Here is a 19921-nt window from a genome sequence, read left to right on the forward strand (position 1 = left end):
ACCAGCTATACACCTAGGCTATATAGCATAAGCTATTTCTTCTAGGCTACAAGCATGTACAGCAAGTTACTGTACTGAATACTGTAGGCAGATGGAGCACAATGGTAAGTATTTGTGTAACAAAACTTATCTAAACATAGAAAAGTGAAATACAGCGGTATAATATCATGGAACCACCATTGCATATGTGGTTTGTCATTAACCAAAATGTCCTTATACAATGCATGACTATGTTTCAAATTCCTAATTCCTATGTGGATTCCATTTATATTTTTTGAAAGTTAAGTATTATTAATTTCCCTTCTAAATTAATTTGCCTCCCTAAATAAAGCATGGCTGAAGTATTCTAGATTGGTTAGATCTCTGATTCCTCATCATTTCCCACAAGTAAACTGGTGAAAATGGCAATTTTACTGAAGATATGAAAAGTTAAGGGAGGGATTCCATAGGTATGTTTTGCCACCTTCAACGGTTTCATGGTCTGCTCCCTTCCCAAAGCCTAAATTCCTCTCCTGCCACATTCTCTCTTGGGCTGGGCCCCTAGAAGGGCATCCCACACCCTGACTTCAGCTATTTGCAGTCCCCCCTGCAGTTATAAAATGAATAAGCCCTGGAGACGTAATGTATAGCATGTTGACTACAGTTAATATTGTCCATTTGAAATTTGCCAAGAGAGTAGATCTTAAGTGTTCTCATCACACACACACCCTAATGGTAACTATGTGAGGGAATGGATTTTTTTTTTTTTTTTTTTTTTTGACAGAGTCTTACTCTATTACCCAGGCTGGAGTGCAGTAGTATGATCTCGGCCCACTGTAACCTCTACCTCCTGAGTTCAAGCAATTATCCTGCCTGAGTAGCCAGGATTACAGGTGCACACCACCATGTCTGGATCAATTTTTTTGTATTTTTAGTAGAGTTGGGATTTCACCATGTTGGCCAAGCTGGTCTCAAACTCTTGACCTCAGGTGATCCACCCGCTTTGGCCTCCCAAAGTGCTGGGGTTACAGTTCTGAGCCACTGCACCTGGCCTAGATGTGTTAATAGCTTGAGTGTGTCAGTCATTTCATAGTGTATACATATATCAAAACATCACATTGTAACCTTGAATATATACAATTTTTGTTTGTCAATGTTATCTCAATAAGGCTGAAAAAGTCAGTCTGAATCCGGTTTTCTCAATATGATCTTTGTTGTGCTAAAGAAGAGAAATCTAAAACTTTTTCTTTGAACTACTTTTCCAAAGCTAAACAGTAAGAGTAAATGGCTTCATTTAGTGATTTCCATTCTTTCTCGTCTCTAATGCACATCTATTTCTTTAAAAAAGTCCTTGTATTAGCCAGGGTTCTCCAGAGGGACAGACCCAATAGGATAAATGTATATACAAAAGAGAGTTTATTAGGGAGACTTGGCTCACACGATTATAAGGCAAAGTCCCACAATAGGTCATCTGCAAGCTGGTGAAGAAGAGAAGCCTGGAGTGGCTCAGTCCACATCCAAAAGCCTCAAAGAAAGGGGGCTGGGGCTGGGGCTGTGGCTCACACCTGTAATCCCAGCGCTTCGGGAGGCTGAGGCGGGTGGATCACGAGGTCAGGAGATCGAGACCATCCTGGCTAAGACAGTGAAACCCCGTCTCTATTAAAAATACAAAAAATTTAGCTGGGCATGGTGGCAGGTGCCTGCAATCCCAGCCACTTGGGAGGCTGAGGCAGGAGAATGGCGTGAACCCAGGAGGCGAGCTTGCAGTGACCGATATCACGCCACTGTACTCCAGCCTGCGTGACAGAGAGAAACTCCGTCTCCAAAAAAAAAGGGCTAACAATGCCGAGGCAAGTCCTGGGAGCCCCATCTACCCCGGCAAGGGGCCGCTGGTGCAAGTAGACCCAGACCCAGGAAGCTGCTTCTCTGCCTTTTTCTGCCTGCTTTGCTTTAGCCGCACTGAGAGCCGATTTGATGCAGTCCACTGAGTTGATTTCTCTGGTTAGATGTCATTAATTTTCCTTCTAACCTAATTTGCCTATTGGAGAAACATCTCCATAAAATAATTTTCTTTTCTCTTAATATTTCATCTTTCAAATATTTTGAAAGAAAACTAACACAGGAACGGAAAACCAAACACTGCGTGTTCTCACTCATAAGTGGGAGTTGAACAATGAAAACACATGGACACAGGGAGGGGAACATCACACACCTGCGCATGTCAGGGAGGTGGGGGGAGGGGTAAGGGGAGGGAGAGCATTAGGACAAATACCTAATGCATGCGGGACTTAAAACCTAGATGACGGGCTGATAGGTACAGGAAACCACCATGGCACATGCATACCTATATAACAGACCTGCACGTTCAGCACATCTATTCCAGAAGTTAAAGTAAAATTTATTTTAAAAAGTTACAAATGCCTTTTCTTTAGAATCACCATTTCTTTTCCACAGCATTCTTCACTGAGGTCATTTCAGACGACATGCCCACAAAGGCACACCCCACTCTCTTATTGTGCATATCAGGTCCGTTCCCATCAATAGAGGTCTACTGTCGGAAGAAAACTACAGGGGCAAGGAGAAAAGATCTAATCCTTCTTCTTTTTTTTTTTTTCCTTTTCTCCTGTCTCCGCTGTGAGCAGCAGAGAGAAAGGCCTGAATGCTAATTCAGAAGTCTTCATCCTGCTGTAGATCCATCACTTGCAGTCTATCGGCAGGTTGTCGAAATACTAGGCATGATGTTCTCATAAGGCAGGGCCTCTGATGACAGCCCTTCCAGTCAACACTCATGCCAGTATTTAGAAACTGAGCTTATCAGGGTTTATAAACGTTGAATGCATGCAATTTTCTCTCACTAAGTTTTCAGGATATGAGAATTGAGTAACGGTGTTCAAAAGTAAGCATTCACATGCATGATAATGCTGGCATTATCACAACAGGGTCCCAAAGCACAGGGCAGACTGTTCAGTACACTGGATGAATCAAAGTTACGGCACCACGGGTATCATCATTATTTTATGTCTGAAGCTGAACCAGGTCGAGGGTTAATCCAAGTAAAAATTCTCCTTTGTCTAAAACTTCTTGCTACTTCAAGTATAAATTGTTTCTGCCTGAATTATTCAGACAAATGCCTCCTTGGTCCGTTTCCTTTTGCTAGCACAGTCCTAATTTATAACAGAAGCAAATAACAGGTCACAAGGAATAAAAAAATGGAAAAGAACTAAGAATAAAGAAGAAAACATGAAAAGAAAAAGAAATACTCTATACCATCAGTATGATGAAATGATTTTTGCTTTCATTAAAGTTTAAAGTTCTTATGCCTCACCACAGAGGGTTATTTAAAGCTGTTGTAAAGCTCAAGTGTTCATAATTTGACTTTTTATTCTGGTGAGAACATCTGCTTCCTTTTCTAACAATCATACTTCTCTTTCTTTTCCTTTAAAGATGTTTTTCAAACTCCAAACACCCTGGTCTCTTAATGCATTCTAGTCAGATCCAGTACATTCTTTGCAGAATGACATGGGAATCTTGAACAAGGATTCCTGTCAGTTTAATGATTCAGTTGTTGATTTGCTGATATGTTTTAAAGCCATTTATTCTTACACAGCTGCATGTACTACATTGCTCTGTGCATGTATTTGTGAATATATGTATAGATTTTCAGGGTAAATATACTCATACACATAAAACCAAGGGATTTATTTCATTTTGGAACACGGTTTGATCAAAGAGAAGCTTTTTATTCTTTGTTTTTAGACTGCTAGTGAAGGGTAGTTATGAAAATGTCATGTGCTGCTTTAAATATCTTGGTTAAATGCTAGGCTATTGTATTCATCATCATCAGCTAATGTTTCTGCTACTGGGCAGTGTGTTTTGGTATGAAATTTGTTGTAGAACCTCACTATTCCCATCCTCTGAGTCGACTGTGTAGTCACAGCCTTACTGAGAAGAGAGCAGTTATGGATTAGTGGAGGCTTTTGATTCCTCTTGCATAAGTCTTTTGAGCTATGACAGATATTGGTCAATCAATTCTCAGTTCTCTCCTCCTATCTTCTATTCTTTTTTTTTTTTTGCTGGACTTTCTGGTGTGTCTTTTTTTGGTTTCATTCTTGGTACATATATCAGTAAAAATAATAATTACAGTGAATATCATGTATTCATCATACACTGTGCTAAGGCACTATGTTGAGGGCTTTATACATGATTTCATTCAATCCTTTAAACAGTCTTATGAAGAAGCTACTACCATTTTCAATTTGTAAAGAAGAAATTGAGACATGGGAAGATTAATGAAATTGCCTGATATGATGTAGAAGTGAAATGTCAGAATTGTAACACAGGTGTGTATGACTCTAAAGATCATGTTTTTAATCACTCGGGTGTTCTGCGTGCTTCTTGAACACAAAAAAATAGAGAACCTATGGTTACTCTCTCTTTACTCTTTTCTTTTCTTTTTTTTTTTTCCTGGAAACAAAACACTTTATTTATTTATTTATTTATTTATTTATTAATATTTAAGACGGAGTCTCTCTGTGTCGCCCAGGCTAGAGTGCAGTGGCGCAATCTGGGCTCACTGCAGGCTCCACTTTCCGGGTTCACCCCATTCTCCTGCCTCAGCCTCACCGAGTAGCTGGGACTACAGGTGCCCACCACCATGCCCGGCTAATTTTTTGTATTTATAGTAGAGATGGGGTTTCACCATGTTAGTCAGGGTAGTCTCGCTCTCCTAGCATCATGATCCACTGCCTCGGCCTTCCAAAATGCTGGGATTACAGGTATAAGCCACCACACCCGGCCAACACTTTAATTTTTAAGACAACTGCAAGCACCTCAAAAATGGATTATCGTTACAACACTTGTTAGCTTTTCACAATCTAGTTATTGCAAAGGCACATGAATAAATGTTAATGGACAAAGTAAAAAAATGAGGCACCTTAATGAATGTAAAATTTAAAATGAAAAGACATTCAACCACTGACTTCTAAGAGAGGCTAAATATACCTCTATATATTACATTCTAAAATTGCGTTGCCTACTGTAGTTTGTGTCTTGGATTCTACAATTAATTTTAAGGAAATGCATAAACAAAATGTGCAACCTGCAAAGGGAAAATCATTTTCTCAACTTCATTTCATGGAAAGACAATAAAAAAACTACTAAAATTTGTTGTAGCCACATATAAAGCTACCTATGAAATGAATGTGATCACTGTTACCTTTGACCTGTGAGGAGTATTCTGCCCATTGCACTGCAAATTGTATATATCATACCTTGTGTTCTAGACAAGCACGATCATGCTATTCCAAAAATATATGTATTTTAAAATTTCACACACTGAACATGTTTCTCTTTTCAGATTTAATCTATGTAGAGCTTAACTTACAGTGCCCAGAGGAGGCAATATGACATGGTACTAAGTCTTTACATTTTTAAAGTGAAATTGCTCTTTTTCTTTAAAAATACTTTTAAAAATATGCAAAAATACAAATGGGACTGCTAAATTATAATGCATATTTTAGAATGAGAAGCATATCTTTTCTTCCTTTAAAGTGCCATATAGAGAATGGTATCTTACAACCTGGAGTCACTTTGTTTAAAATCAAATGTGAAAGGACTGTTATGGAATGAAAAGTTTGCACGACTCCTTGGAGCAGTTAAAGTTGGCTACATGCAACACAGGCTACATAGCACTCAAGACTTGGTAGCTTTTTTGAAATTTGAGCCCCCTCCCATGTTTAATGGAAAGTAACATTTACAGGGTGTGATTATATACACTATAATACAGGAATGATGTCCCTTTGCCAGAAGATAACATTTCACTTTTCCTTGCTATTTCTTGGTTCCAACTTGACAATTTTTTAAGATTGTAAATTATATAGTACTCAGCTAATTTTTTTTTATAGTTACAAACCCTGCCAAAACACAAAGGGGAAAGTATTTCTCATTAAAACACACACACACACACACATTTGAATGTCACACAACAGAAGAAACAATGCTTACAGACATGTTATTGTTTCCAGAAGAAAATGGTCAGTAAACTACTAAGGTGAAGACAAAAGACTACCCTTCCCCAGGATCACAGTGCACAAAAAGCAAAATGTCAAACAACAGCACTTCAAAGCAAAATAAAGGTCTGAGGATGAAGCCAGCTCACCTGCAATCCTGTTAAAGAATGAGAGTAACCGTTTAGGTCCAATGCGCTGGGAACATTTGCTAGCTCAGAATGCAATATTGGTAGAATTTGCTAAGAATTCAACCAAGGATGCCGAAGGCGTTAGCCAGCTGAGACTCGTTTTTTCGGGAACCATTTCTAACGTCGGGATCAGGAAATCTGTAAACTGTGCAGTGTCTTCATGGGGCCAGCCATACTTCTCCATAAGTACATCAAAAGGGCATCAGGGCTTCGGCTTGGTCATGTCGCAGTCCTCCTTTTCTGGTGAAAAACTCCTTGAAACATTTCCCCAACATAGCGTATTTTCGAGGGACTTTCCCCAGCAGTTCAATGATCAATGCTATGTGATCTTCGTCTCTGGAATAGTCTTCCCCAGAATGTGGTTCAAACAAATAATCGCCCGTTGCCAGCTCAAATGCCATACATGCCGTGCTCCACATGTCCGCAGGGGTGCTGTATCCCGTTCCTATTAAAACCTCTATGGAAGGGTACTGACGCATCTGGATGTCTTCCGTGAAGTGTTTATGTACCCAACAAGCATTTCCCAGGTCAGCAATTTCTACTCTAATTTTATCAGCATTCCTTGGATCCAGGGGGTTCACCAACAAGTCAGCCTCCCGGGTTTTTGCTTTTGGCAAATCCCCGGTACTGGAGGCTGAAACCGTCCTGCTTTTGTCATGGGACGGACTGCTTTCCCTTTGCTCAGTAAGTGGTGATCCCTCAGAAAGCACAGAGCCGCAGGCTACAGGTTCTAAGGCTCCAGAGAACAACGAGGAGGAAAACTCTGGAAACTGTGACTCAGGAATTTTATGCCGTTCATTTGGCAATTCACTGTTGAATTGTTCATAGGAGCTGCTATATGTGTAATCACTTTCTGCATTTGGCTCATCAAGATTATATTCCTCAGGATTTGGGCAGTCTTCTTCATTATCCTCTTCATCGTCCAGTTGCTGCTCCAGTAAGAATGGGCCATTTTCAAGATGGCCATTGGTTTTAGGTGATTCTATCCACCTCGGGTCTATATTCGCAAGTTGCTGATCTACATCATCTTCTTCTTTTTCAATGTTTTCTTTCTCAGCGTCTTCTTTCTCTTCCTGGTCCTCAGCTTCACTATTTCCCTTTGCGGTCTCTGCCTCGGCCGCCGCCTCTAATCCTGTTGTTTTTCGTTTCACCTCTGGGCAGTATTCGCCATCTGCCAGAGCGGCCGCGGCGGCGGCGCAGGCGCAGTTCTTACCTCCTCCCGGCCGTTTGAGCAAGTGGAAGCCACAGCCCGGCTGGTCTCCTCACCCGCACGCTTAGCTGCCTCCTTCTCAAAGCCCCTAGACCCGCTTCCGCCGCGTTGGAATGAACTCCAGGATAGCGTTTCCCATTTAGGCCCAAAAGCGGAGGCCGAAAAGAGAGAAGCACCCAAAAAATCCGGAGCCTCAACAGAAAGCTCCTTTAGTTCCTCCTCCTTCCCCGCCACCAGCACCACCGCCACCGCCACCGCCACCGCCACCGCCACCTTTGGCAGACCCCACACCACCAGAGCCAAAGGAGGAGATCCTGGATCAGATGATGAGGAGCAAGAGGACCCTACGGACTACTGCAAAGGTGGCTATCATCCAGTGAAAATTGCAGGCCTCGTCAATGGCCGGTATCATGTTATTAGAAAACTTGGTCGGGGGCACTTCTCTACTGTCTGGCTGTGTTGGGATATGTAGGGGAAAAGATTTGTTGCAATGAAAGTTGTCAAAAGTGCTCAGCATTATACAGACACAGCCTAGGATGAAATAAAATTGCTCAAATGTGTTCAGGAAAGTGATCCCAGTGACCCAAAGACATGGTGATCCAGCTCATTGACGGCTTCAAGATTTCAGGCGTGAATGGGATACACGTGTGCATGGTCTTTGAAGTGCTTGGCCACCATCTCCTCAAGTGGATCATCAAGTCCAACTATCAAGGCCTCCCAGTACGTTGTGTGAAGAGAATCATTCGACGGTTCCTTCAAGGGTTAGATTATTTACACAATAAGACCAAGATTATTCATACTGACATAAAGCCGCAAAACATCTTGATGTGTATGGATGATGCATATGTGAGAAGAACGGCAGCTGAGACCACTGAGTGGCAGAAAGCAGGTCTTCCACCTCCTTCAGGGTTTGCAGTGAGTATGGCTCCGCAGAAGAAACCTATGGGAAAAATATCTAAAAACAAAAAGAAAAAACTGAAAAATAAACAGAAGAGGCAGGCTGAGTTATTGGAAAAACGCCTGCAGGAGATAGAAGAATTGGAGCAAGAAGCTGAAAGGAAAATAATAGAAGAAAACGTCACCTCAGCTGCACCTTCCAATGAGCAGGACGGCGAATACCCTTTTCTTAACTTGAGAGATATATGATACAGAGGATCAAAGCATTTAGAGTCACCATAGTGTTTACACACATAAATATGCACATGCATACCCAGGCACATCCTTGCATGCACACGTGTGGTTACATACCAAAATATATATGCATATACATGCACACACATATATGCATACACATACACACACACAGACACTTAAAACACTTAAAACTGCGTCTTATCACTCCTGCATTATGGAAAAATAAACCATTTTAAGCTCCTTTTAGAGTTTTTGTAAAAAACAAAAACTAATGCCGTTTTTCCTAATCAGAGCCCTCAAAACTACACTTATATTTTCTAACTTCTCTGTGGAATATTCTTATCTTTTTCACTCTCTGTGTTATTTCCTGAGTCTTCATTCTTTCCATTTCTTCAAGTCATTGACTTGTATCCTATCTCTTCTAAAAGCTATAAATCATTAAATGTTATTTTCTCCAATTCCAAAGCAATTTTCAGTGAACTTTAAAAACTCTTGAATCTATTTTATTTAGAACTAAAATTTTTTTAATGATTTTCAGCACTCTTCATGAAGGAAGGAAAACTCAGGTATTAAAATAAATGTTAAATATTTCCTTTTTTTGTCCCTGAAAATGTTTTGAATTATTTTTAATTGCACTCTTTATTTTAGTTTTTAAATGTATGATGCTCTTTCCAAGAAGCCAGTTTCTTTAATCTTTTTAATTTTAAATATAAGTCCATTTTAATTTTCACTTTGTTTTACTTACAAAGAATCATAATTTTCTATGTGATACTGTAAATGTCATTGTTATGATTCCATTCATTGATTCCATATTATATTTTCTTTTTAAAAAAATTACTATGTTCTTATAGAAGTGACTGCTTTGCACACTGCTATCGATGTGAAATATTTCTTCTTCTGTTAAACTATGTTAACATGATGAATCGGATCTGCCATGTAAATGAGAAGCCAAATCATGTTTTTACTGCTTTAAAATACAGAGGGGCAGCTGTCTAGTTTTATTAATATTGTTTTTATAATTGAATTTCTGGTGGCAAATTCACTTTTTGGCAATCAGTCTCAATAGCCAAACTGAACCTCAGCTCAGGCAGATTGTTGTAAATAAAATATGGTGAAAGTAGAAATTTAGTTAGGACAAGTACAGATTTATAATGCAAGAAAACAATTGGAGCCCTAAATGCACCATATGGGTATCAAGAGAGTCAATTTCTTTCACATGTGACACTAAAGAACAAACAAAGAAAGTGCCTATGTCAGCTCCTTCATACCCATCAAGATGAATCTGCCTTCTTTATGCACTCATTCATTTAAAGTTATTTTAGAATGTGAAGATTAGGCTGCTGATTCAAACCTGTTCATGGTTTAATTCTAAAATTATTCATACTACCAAACATTAATTAAAGCCAAACTACTAATAAAAATAGCACTCTAGTTTATTTGCAACAAATATGCTAATATCTTAATATAATCAGAAATTACAAAATAGCATTACAGTTATATTATTTGGAAAGAATGAATATGCCATTTCTTTTACAAGGCAATTACTAAGTTGACTCAATTCAAATAATGCAGTGAGTTCCCACAATATTCTGAAAATGATGCACGCTGAAAAATTGAACTTCTTGCAGAATCATGACCAAAAAGAAATGTCCCATTCAGTCATCGTACTGTTGGTTCACCTAGGCAGATGCACTTTTGGGTGGAGTAGAAGAGCAAATAATTTGAGTTAATTGTGAGGCAAGAAGGACTGGCATTCCAGCAGATGCATTGTGAAAATGGAACTTTGACAAAGTCAACAAGATATGCTGGGGTGTGGCCTGGCCTGGCTCCCAGCAAGGCTACGGAGAGAGGTACATTCTACATTGTCAGGAGCAGAGTGCAAAGGATGAGCAAGGAAGAGACAGGGATATTAGCCTTGTTCCAGAAAAAGAGGGAAGATCAAGATGCAAGTGAGCAGAAACCCAAGGTACATATTCCAGAGAGCTTTGAGGAGAGTAGCTCAGAACAACATCTCAAGCATGTTTCTTTTCTTCGGAGGCAGCCCAGAAATGAACCTAATAATTTTTGAAACCCCTGCAAAAGTTTGATGAAGTTGTTCTGCTACCAACTTTGTAGCCAGCTAGTCAAATGTATGTACAAAGTGGAGAACCAAATCCAGTTTCCACTCCGAGGACTTTTCTACAGTTTACCGTTAGTTACTTTGCATCTCTCAGATGGTTTGCTTCCTGGCCTTAGAATGGTGGGTGGGGAGGGGGGCGGGGCAGAGGGCACCAGGTGCTGAAAATAAGGATGGAAATGAAGATTAATATGGAAAGGGACATCTGAAGGTAGAAGCTGGGAGTGCTTGAAAAGCTGTTCTGATTTTTTCTCTGATGATGGTGTAAATTAAAGATACGGCTTCAAGTGCCATCAGTTCTGCTAGCATGCTTGCTTTGAAACGTGAATTTGTCCCAATATGATTGATATATTAGGAAACAACCTGAACATAACAATTTGGGAAATATTAGGGAACAATTTTCCATCAAATTTCAGACAACTTTTCTTCTATTTCACGGTAACTCATAGGCTGCAATCCTTCTGTTGCGAATTTCCACATGTAAACTGCAGATCCTTTTCAAAGTAAAATGCCCCATTTATTGTAGTATATATGTACTTCTTAACCATCTAATATGTATAAATATGTTGCATCATTTTAATAGATCTCTATTTTTAAATATGTTACCGATGAAGTATTTGAGTGTTGTTCCCCTGACCCATTTTTCCCATAAGTCTTGTGGCTTTTACTGCATTATTTCTTAGGAAGACATATGCCTCATTAAAGCAGAACTTATGGGACAATCAGTTTATCTGCTAATATGATTGGGATGGATTGCAAAGCGTTTGGAAAGGTATTTGTGATTGTGTTCTGGGATTCTGGTAGAAGAACCCTTCTGGTCTATCCTTGTTAATGGCATTAATACAGATTTCTCAAGAGTCACAAAATAAGGATACTTCCCCAGTGCTTTCATGAAGAAATTAATAGAAACCAGTGTGCCTGAAGAGCAATACAGACACAGGATGTGACTGTGAAGGAGAGGGACACTGGGAGTGTGGGGGCCTCCTTGATAATGGGTGCTCTTCTGGAGCTAACAGGTTTTCCCTACCTGATTTTTGCTGCTCCAAGGTGAACAATATACTTTGCAGTCTTGCCAGTTTTCAAGATCGACAAATTCTGTGTATGTAACAGGCAACTGAATAGCTGAGTTCTTCAGGAATTAAAATGCAGGGAGTTTGGAATTGACTTTCTGGCTTTGTAATTGGGAAGGTACTGGATCTGGCAGCATGAGGAAAGAAGAGAACCAGTAAATAAATCTGTTCTTGGCTCACCCATGCATCTCACTGAGGTTCTGATGGTCTGTGCTAATGGCCCACAGGAGGTTTGGCTTCCCCAAGGAAGTGACACCAACACTTTATGAGTTGTCGCTGAGAGTTTGATGGATAAAACCTTGTTCTCTCCAGTGATACAGTCAGATTCAACAGAGACAATCCTCAGAGAGAGTTCCCTTACAAACCCCACCCCCCACCCTGCCCCACCTGGGGCCCTAACAGCCTTCCTGTGCTCTCTTAAAGGAGTTGCCCTCTGCAGTGCAATAAGTCACAAGACTGGTTCCTTAAAACTGGAGTTGATATTAAATTGGTAAATGCAAGACTTAACTCATACTAGACCTCTGACAACTGCTAAAATATTTTATTGTTGCATATTATTTTTATTGGAGAGGTGATTTTAAAAACTATGTTTTAAGTAGCCCAGAGCATTTTAGAGAAATGTCAAGAGAGAAAAAGGGGGACGAATGAAAGAGAGAGAAAGGGCTTTAGTTTCCCATCCCATTTTAAGGGAAACAGCTTCGCTTTTATGTTTTATAATAGAGATTTGTTATGGGTTGAAGTGTGTTCCCCTTGAAATATTGAAGTCCGAACCTCTGGTGCTTATGAAAGAGGGTCTTTGTAGAACATCGAATGAAAGTGAGGTCATTAGGAAGGATCCCAATCCAACATGTCTAGACTCCTTAGAAAAAGGAGCAATTTGAGCACAGAGATGGACACACACACAGACACACAGAGTACACCATAGAATCTACAAGACAGAGATAGGGTGATGATTTCACAAACCGAGAAAAGCCAAAGATTGCTGACAAACCACAGAAACTAAGAGAAAGCCATGGAACAAATTCTCCCTCACAGCCCTCCAGAGGAATTAGTCCTCCAACACCTTGATCTCAGACTGCTGTCCTCCAGAACTGTGAGACAATACATTTCTGTTGTTTAGGCCACCTAATTTGTAGTACTTTGTTATGGCAGTACTGGAAAACAAAAACAACAACGACAAACGGATTCTTGGTAAAATTTCACTTGAAAGACAAAGCAAAAAGAGTTACCAGATTAAAAACATGTGAAAAGTATAGAATTAGAGACAGGTGGGCGAGATGGAGAACTGGGGTTGTTTCCAATCCAGAACTCCACTTGTTCAAAGGACACAGACAGACCTCTGTGTCCCAAGATTCTGCCAAGGTAAAGTGAAACACATACTTTCTGACATGGGTATCAGGTTGATGTCTTCATGGTGGGGCTGGCACTGTATAGTTTTTGATGAGTCAGGAGAACAAGAATAACAATATCAGCCAACATTCAGATTATGTAATAGCCTAATGGAATCATGATCAGAAACGTCTGAGCAGTCTAATATGTACTCAATGTGGCCATAATAAAAAGATCTTTTATCACTTTTCATGATTCTGGCTAGTTATGTTTTTCAGGAATCCTTGTTTGGTGTAAATTATAGTTCACTTGTGCTAATACTGCAATCCTGGAGTCCATGGGAAGGTATTGGTTTTAAATAATGATTTTATTTAACACCTGGTGCTCGCTGCACAGATGTGCATCCTTGCTTCTCCTCTGGACAAGGAGGAAAAACAATAGATGGGTAGATGGAGCCCTTCTGTAGATTTCTTTCATTAAATTCTCCATGGGATGACATCTTTGACTGATCATGAATACATGTACCTGGCAGAAGATCAATAGCTCAGGCAGCAGGCTAGAAGACAGGTGGTCTTTGGGCTTAAAAAGTCTAAATATTTCAAAGTCCTGGGATTTCTGTCAGTAACAGCACATTTTGTTTTCTTTTGTACTCCAGTGTGTTCCTACCTGAGGGAGGCTGCTGGAAGTGATGATAAAAGCACGAGGGTTAGCCTTGGCTGTCAGTGATTTCAAGTGATGCTAGGAAAGTCCCTGAGTTCCCAGAATCACCAGGTTGTGAGGGACTAGATAGTATACAGAACACATATCCCTAGTGACATTCAAAATTATTAGTGGGTCTGGAAGCTTTTGAGACGCTGATAAAAAATTGAGGTTGTTTTTGTATATTGTGTTCATGGTGTTGTAACCCAGCTCAAGGAGTTACTCAGTCATGACACTATGGTTTGTGTGTGTGGCTAAGACCAGTTCTTGAATAACAGTCAGTGTCCTTATTGAACTAAAGTAGAACTTTGAGGATCCCCAGATAATGAGGTTTCCAATTCTGTCATGTGTGCCTTGACAACCCTCCACAGTACGTATGGGAGACATCATCACTGATCGAGTCACACAATTTATGCTGAGCCCAGAAGAGGACTGGGAATTCTACAGCCATCTAGCGAGGCAGTCACCACTAGTAGATTAGTTGTCAAGCACGTTAAGTCTATTTGCCTCGGCTGTCTTAGGTCTTGAGTAAGCATTCAGCATAAGGCCTTCTGCCTTTCCTGAAATGAAGCCAGATGGGTGGCTCAGTCCCAGAAAAGCTCCAGTGTCCCCTTAGAGAAAAATTAGTCTGAGTAGAAATACCTATATTTATTTCTGGGATAAACAGTCTGGAGGCTGTTTTACCCTTCGTTGTGAGCCATGTGCAAGAACACAAGTTGTCATGAACAACTGCTCCTAGTCACCACTTGCAACCTGAGGTCAAGAAGCTGGCCTCGGATCAATCTTCATCAGATAGAAAAATTCATCTGACAGCATTGCATAAGGACAAGTACCACTGATTGTCTCCAATGTCTATTCAAACCTCTCCAGGAACTTGTTTAGCAAGAATAAGTGGGAGCAAGTCCTCTGCAGTGAATTACACTCTCTCTTCAAGATCTGTGGGGTGGGCTGGCCTCTCGGAAGGAGTCTAGGTCTAGTCCTTGATCACCTGTTAGTGTAAATTATCTGCAATGTTAAAACAGAAGCAAAGGAGAAAAAAGCAAACTGGCATCTATGATGGCTGGAATTTTATATACACAATCTCATTAATCTTCTCAACAGCCCCTTGAGTGGGTGGTATGATTTCATTTTACATGCAAGAAAGGTGATGGCTCAGAGGGATTGTGGACCCTGCCCAATGTCACAAGTAGGAAATGAGAGATGTGAGGTTACATTTAGCCCTGCTGAGACGCTGCACTTATTCCGTAGGCATCTGCTGCTACCATACCACATGGCCTGTACTTGAAAATAAGCCACATCTTTCCTATCACATATTTTGCCTCTTCCAAATTTTAAATAGCTTCCCATTATTGTTTCAGGTCCCTTCTCTACAGTCAGCATTTAAGCAGATTGATCAAGCACTATTGCCCACCTATCCAAGCTTAAAGGCTGCCATTAGTAATAATTCTGACATTTCTGAGGTCATTCCTTCTCCTCCCCTCAACACAGAGACACAGTCTGGCTCCACAATTCAAAATGAAAAAGCAAAATGGCAACAAATGTCAACTGCAACAGTGATTCTTACAGACAAAGCACTAAGAGAGCAAAGCTATTAAAAATTTCATTCTCCTTTGCCCTTCCATTTACTGGGCTGTATCTTCTTTTTGCTACTGAAATCAGCAACATTGGAAGCAATATCTATGACCACTGCCTATGACACATACACTATCCTCTATATGAAAATCTAGTAGAGTGAGATCCACAAATAGCTTATTTAGTACTGGGGGTTGGTAGCAAAAAGTGAGCAAATCTTGTAGGATTTACTATAAAGAATATAGGGAACTATAGCAACATAAGAGCTCATTATCTTTGAAGCAATTTAAGCACACACACACATATATGTATATAATTATTTGGTTTTGGTTAAAATGCTTTTTATTTAATTTGGTTAAATGTAACTAGGTTACTTCTATGAAGGTTTTTTTTTTGTTGTTCACTTGAAGTAAGAGTACAGAAAAAGTTAACTGGGTTACTAAGAATAGATAGGATGGCTGGTGCAGGAGCCCAGACAAGATGATGACAGCTTGGCCTAAGGTTGTGGTGGTCAAAGTAGAATAAAGTAGATACATCTGGGTTACTTAGGAGATTAACAAGTGATAAGACTTGGTTATGAACTGGGGTGAGTGGATACAGCACCTTCAACTGAATTATCAAGCTACCCACATTGGGATTGATCAGGGAAACAACCCGAATCATGGAGAATGAAGAAAAGCAGGGTAGGGTGATGGCCCACCTGGGTGTGACACAGAGCCAAGGGAATCCCCACCCCCAGCCAAGGGAAGCAGTGAGTGATTGTGCAACTCTGGGAAACCATGCTTCTCCCACGGATCTTTGCAACCTGCGAATCAGGAGATCCCCTCATGAGCCCACACCACCAGGGCCTTGGGTCCAACACACAGAGCTGTGTGGAGTCTTGGCAGTGAAGCTGCTCAGGCATGCACCAAGATCCAGGACTTTACATACTCCAGTCCTGGGATCCCCAACAAAGGTGTCTGCAGCCCAGGCAATGCATGGTGTCCGTATATACCCCTAGGAAGGGGGCTGAATCCAAGGAGCGAAGCAGTATTGGTCTGTGGGTCCCACTTCTATGGCACCTCACAAGACAAGACATACTGGCTTGGAATTTCAGCCAGCCTGCAGCAACAGGGTGCCTGCCTGAGAAGAAATGGGGCCCTGAGGGGAGGGGCAGGCTGCCATCTCTGCTGTTTGGTTGACTCAGCTGTTTCAGCCTGTGGACTTTGGAACGTCCAAATGGTCTGGATGAGGAAGAGTTTCCCCAGTGCAGCATAGCTGCTTTGCCAGAATGTGGCCAGATTGCTTCTGTAAGCGGGACCTCAATCCATTCCCCCTCACTGGGTGAGAACTTCCAGCTGGGCCTCCAGCTACCTCAACCTGCACATACAGTATGGCCAGAGCTCTTATCTCTCCCTGGGATGCAGTGCCCTGGGGGTGGGGCATGCCACTACCTTGGCTGTTCAAGCATCTTAGCCAGTCCAGCCTGTGGGCCTTGGGGTTCCCAGTCTGATTGGAGGATGAAGAGATCCCCAACACAGCATGCTGCTCTATTGAAAAGCAGCCAGACTGCTTCTTTAAGCAGGTACTAGATCACATTTCTCCTGACTGGGTGAGACCTCCCAAACAAGATCTTCAGGCACCTCTTACAAGTGTGTTTGGCCTAGCAACAGGTCAGTAACCCCCTGGGATGGAGCTTCCAGAGGAAGGGGCAGGCTGCCATCTTTGCTGTTTCTCAGACTTCACTGGTGATACCTCCAGGTACAGGAAAAACCAAGATAACTAGGGTCTGGAGCAGACCCCCAGCAAACCACAGCAGCCCTATGGAACAGCAGTCAGACTGTTAAAAGAAAAACAAAAGAAAACAAAACAGAAAACAACAACAAGAAAAAATCCCTATGAGAATCCCATCTAGTTATTAGCAACCTCAAAGATCAAAGGTAGATAAGCCCACAAAGATGAGAAAGAATCAACTAAAAAATGTCAAAAACTCAAAAAACCAGAGTGCCTCCTTTCTTCTAAATGACTACAGTGCTTCTGCAGCAAGGGCTTAAAATAGGGCTAAGGCTGAATGCTGAAATGACAGAAGTAGGCTTCAGAATGTAGATAAAAATGAACATCTCTGAGCTAAAGGAGCGTGTGTAACCCAACACAAAGAATCTAAAAGTCATAATAAGACAATACAGAAGCTGACAGTCAAAATAGCCAGTTTAGAGAGGAGCATGATAGAACTGGAACACACAATATAAGAACTTCACAGTGCAATCACAAGTATTAATAGCAGAATAGACCAAGTGGAGGAAAGAATTTCAGAGCTTGAAGACTGTCTTTCTGAAATAAGACTGGCAGAAAAGAATAGATAAAAAAGACTGTAAAGGAATGAACAAAACCTCCAAGAACTATGGGATTGTGTAAAGAGACCAAATCTATGACTGATTGGGGTTCGTGAAAGAGACGGGGAGAATGGAACCAATATGGAAAATATACTTCAGGATATCATCCAGGAGAACTTCTTCAACCTGGCAACACAGGTCAACATTCAAATTCAAGAAATGCAGAGAACTCCAGTAAGATACTCCATGAAAAGCTTATTCCCAAGATACATAATCATCAGATTCTCTAAGGTCAAAATGAAACAAAAAATGTTAAGGGCAGCCAAAGAGAAAGGCAAGGTCACCTGCAAAGGGAGGCCCATGAGAATAACAGTGAAACTCTCAGAAGACACTCTACAGCCAGAAGAGATTGGGGGTCAATATTCAACATTCTTAAAGGAAAGAATTTCTGGTCCAAGTTGGTCGCTTCCCTGCACAAAAGTGAGAAGCAGCCAACATGTAAAGGTGGGAGTCACATTACAAAACTGAAGGCGATGAAGAAGCAAAGAAGAACAAGAAGAGAACCTTGAAGCAAGTGGAGACTATAAGTATTCAGGAAGAGATAGTTTGGTTTTTGTGGCTGATGCTTCCAGGGCTATGTTTGAATCCCAGAGTGAAGATGAGTTGACTCCCTTTGACATGAGCATCCAGTGTATGCAAAGTGTGTACACCAGTAAGATCATAAACAGTGATTGAGATCTCTTGGCAGTGGTGTTCTATGGTACAGAGAAAGACAAAGGTTCAGTGAAATATTTATGTCTTACAGGAGTTGGAGAATCCAGGTGCAAAATGAATTCTAGAGTTTGATCAGTTTAAGGGGCAGCAGGAACAAACATGTTTCCAAGACTTGAGGGACTACAGATCTGATGACTCATTCAGTGAAGTGCTGTGGGTCTGTGCCAACCTCTTTAGTGATGTCCAGTTCATGATGAGTCATAAGAAGATCATGCTGTTCACCAATGAAGACAACCTCCATGGCAATGACAGTGCCAAAGCCAGCCAGGCCAGGACCAAAGCCAGTGATCTCCGAGATACAGGCATCTTCCTTCACTTGATGCACCTGAAGAAACCGGGGTGCTTTGACATATCCTTGTTCTATAGAGATATCACCAGCATAGCAGAGGATGAGGACCTCAGGGTTCACTTTGAGGAATCCAGCAAGCTAAAAGACCTGTTGCAGAAGGTTCACACCAAGGAGACTAGGAAGCAAGCACTCAGCAGGTTAAAGCTGAAGCTCATCAAAGATATAGTGATCTCTGGGCATTTATAATCTGGTCCAGAATGCTCTCAAGCCTTCTCTAGTAAAGCTCTATTGGGAAAAAAATAAACCAGTGAAAATCAAGACCCAGACACTTAACACAAATACAGGCAGTTTGCTTCTGCCTAGCAATACCATGAGATCTCAGATCTATGGGAGTCTCAGATTATAATGGAGAAAGAGGAAACAGAAGAGCTAAAACAGTTTGATGATCCAGGTTTAATGCTCATGGGTTTCAAACCCTTGGTAATGCTGAAGAAGCACAATCACTTGAGGCCATCCCTGTTCATGTGCCCCAAGGAGTTGCTGGTGATTGGGAGCTAAACCCTGTTTAGTGCCCTGCACATAAGGTGTCTGGAGAAGGAGGTTGTAGCATTGCGCAGATACACACCCCACAGGAACATCTCTCCTTATTTTGTGGCTTTAGTGCCACAGGAAGAGGATGGAGGACCAGAAAATTCAGGTGACTCCTCCAGGATTCCAGCTTGTCTTTTTATCCTTTGCTGATGATAAAAAGAAGATGTCCTTTACTGAAAAAGTCATAGCAACTCCAGAGCAGGTGGACAAGATGAAGGCTATCATTCAGAAGCTCCGCTTCACATACAGAAGTGACAACTTTGAGAACCCCGGGCTGCAGCAGCACTTCAGGAACCTGGAGGCCTTGACCTTGGATTTGATGGAGGCTGAACAAGCAGTGGACCTGACATTGCTCAAGGTTGAAGCAATGATTAAAAGACTGCGCTCCCTGGTGGCTGAGTTTAAGGAGCTTGTTTACCCACCAGATTGCAATCCTGAAGGGAAATTTACCAAGAGAAAACACAATAATGAAGATTTTTGGAAGCAAAAGGCCCAAGGTGAACTATTCAGAAGAGGAGCTGAAGGCCGATATCTGCGAGGGCACGCTGGGCAAGTTCACTGTGCCCATGCTGAAAGAGGCACACGGGCTGAAGAATGGGCTGAAGAAGCAGGAGCTGATGGAAGTTGTCACTGAGCACTTCCAGGCCTGA

General features: G+C 41.3%; 1 protein-coding gene and 2 pseudogenes across 2 annotated transcripts in view; 1 reads left to right on the plus strand and 2 right to left on the minus strand.

Moving 5' to 3' along the window:
- The window catches only part of NKAIN3 (Na+/K+ transporting ATPase interacting 3), a 714014-nt gene that overhangs the window by 96722 nt on the left and 597371 nt on the right, over positions 1-19921 (minus strand). The gene's annotated exons all lie outside the window — the stretch shown is intronic.
- Positions 6227-7797, minus strand: LOC105504492 (annotated as a pseudogene). The gene is made up of 2 exons (XR_001000621.1): positions 7734-7797; positions 6227-7388 (listed from the first exon to the last, which is right to left on the minus strand). The product of XR_001000621.1 is annotated as an SRSF protein kinase 2 pseudogene (transcript).
- On the plus strand, positions 18114-19921 carry LOC105504493 (annotated as a pseudogene).

This window comes from Colobus angolensis, unplaced genomic scaffold, assembly GCF_000951035.1.
Source record: "Colobus angolensis palliatus isolate OR3802 unplaced genomic scaffold, Cang.pa_1.0 Scaffold92, whole genome shotgun sequence".
Lineage (NCBI taxonomy): Eukaryota > Metazoa > Chordata > Mammalia > Primates > Cercopithecidae > Colobus > Colobus angolensis.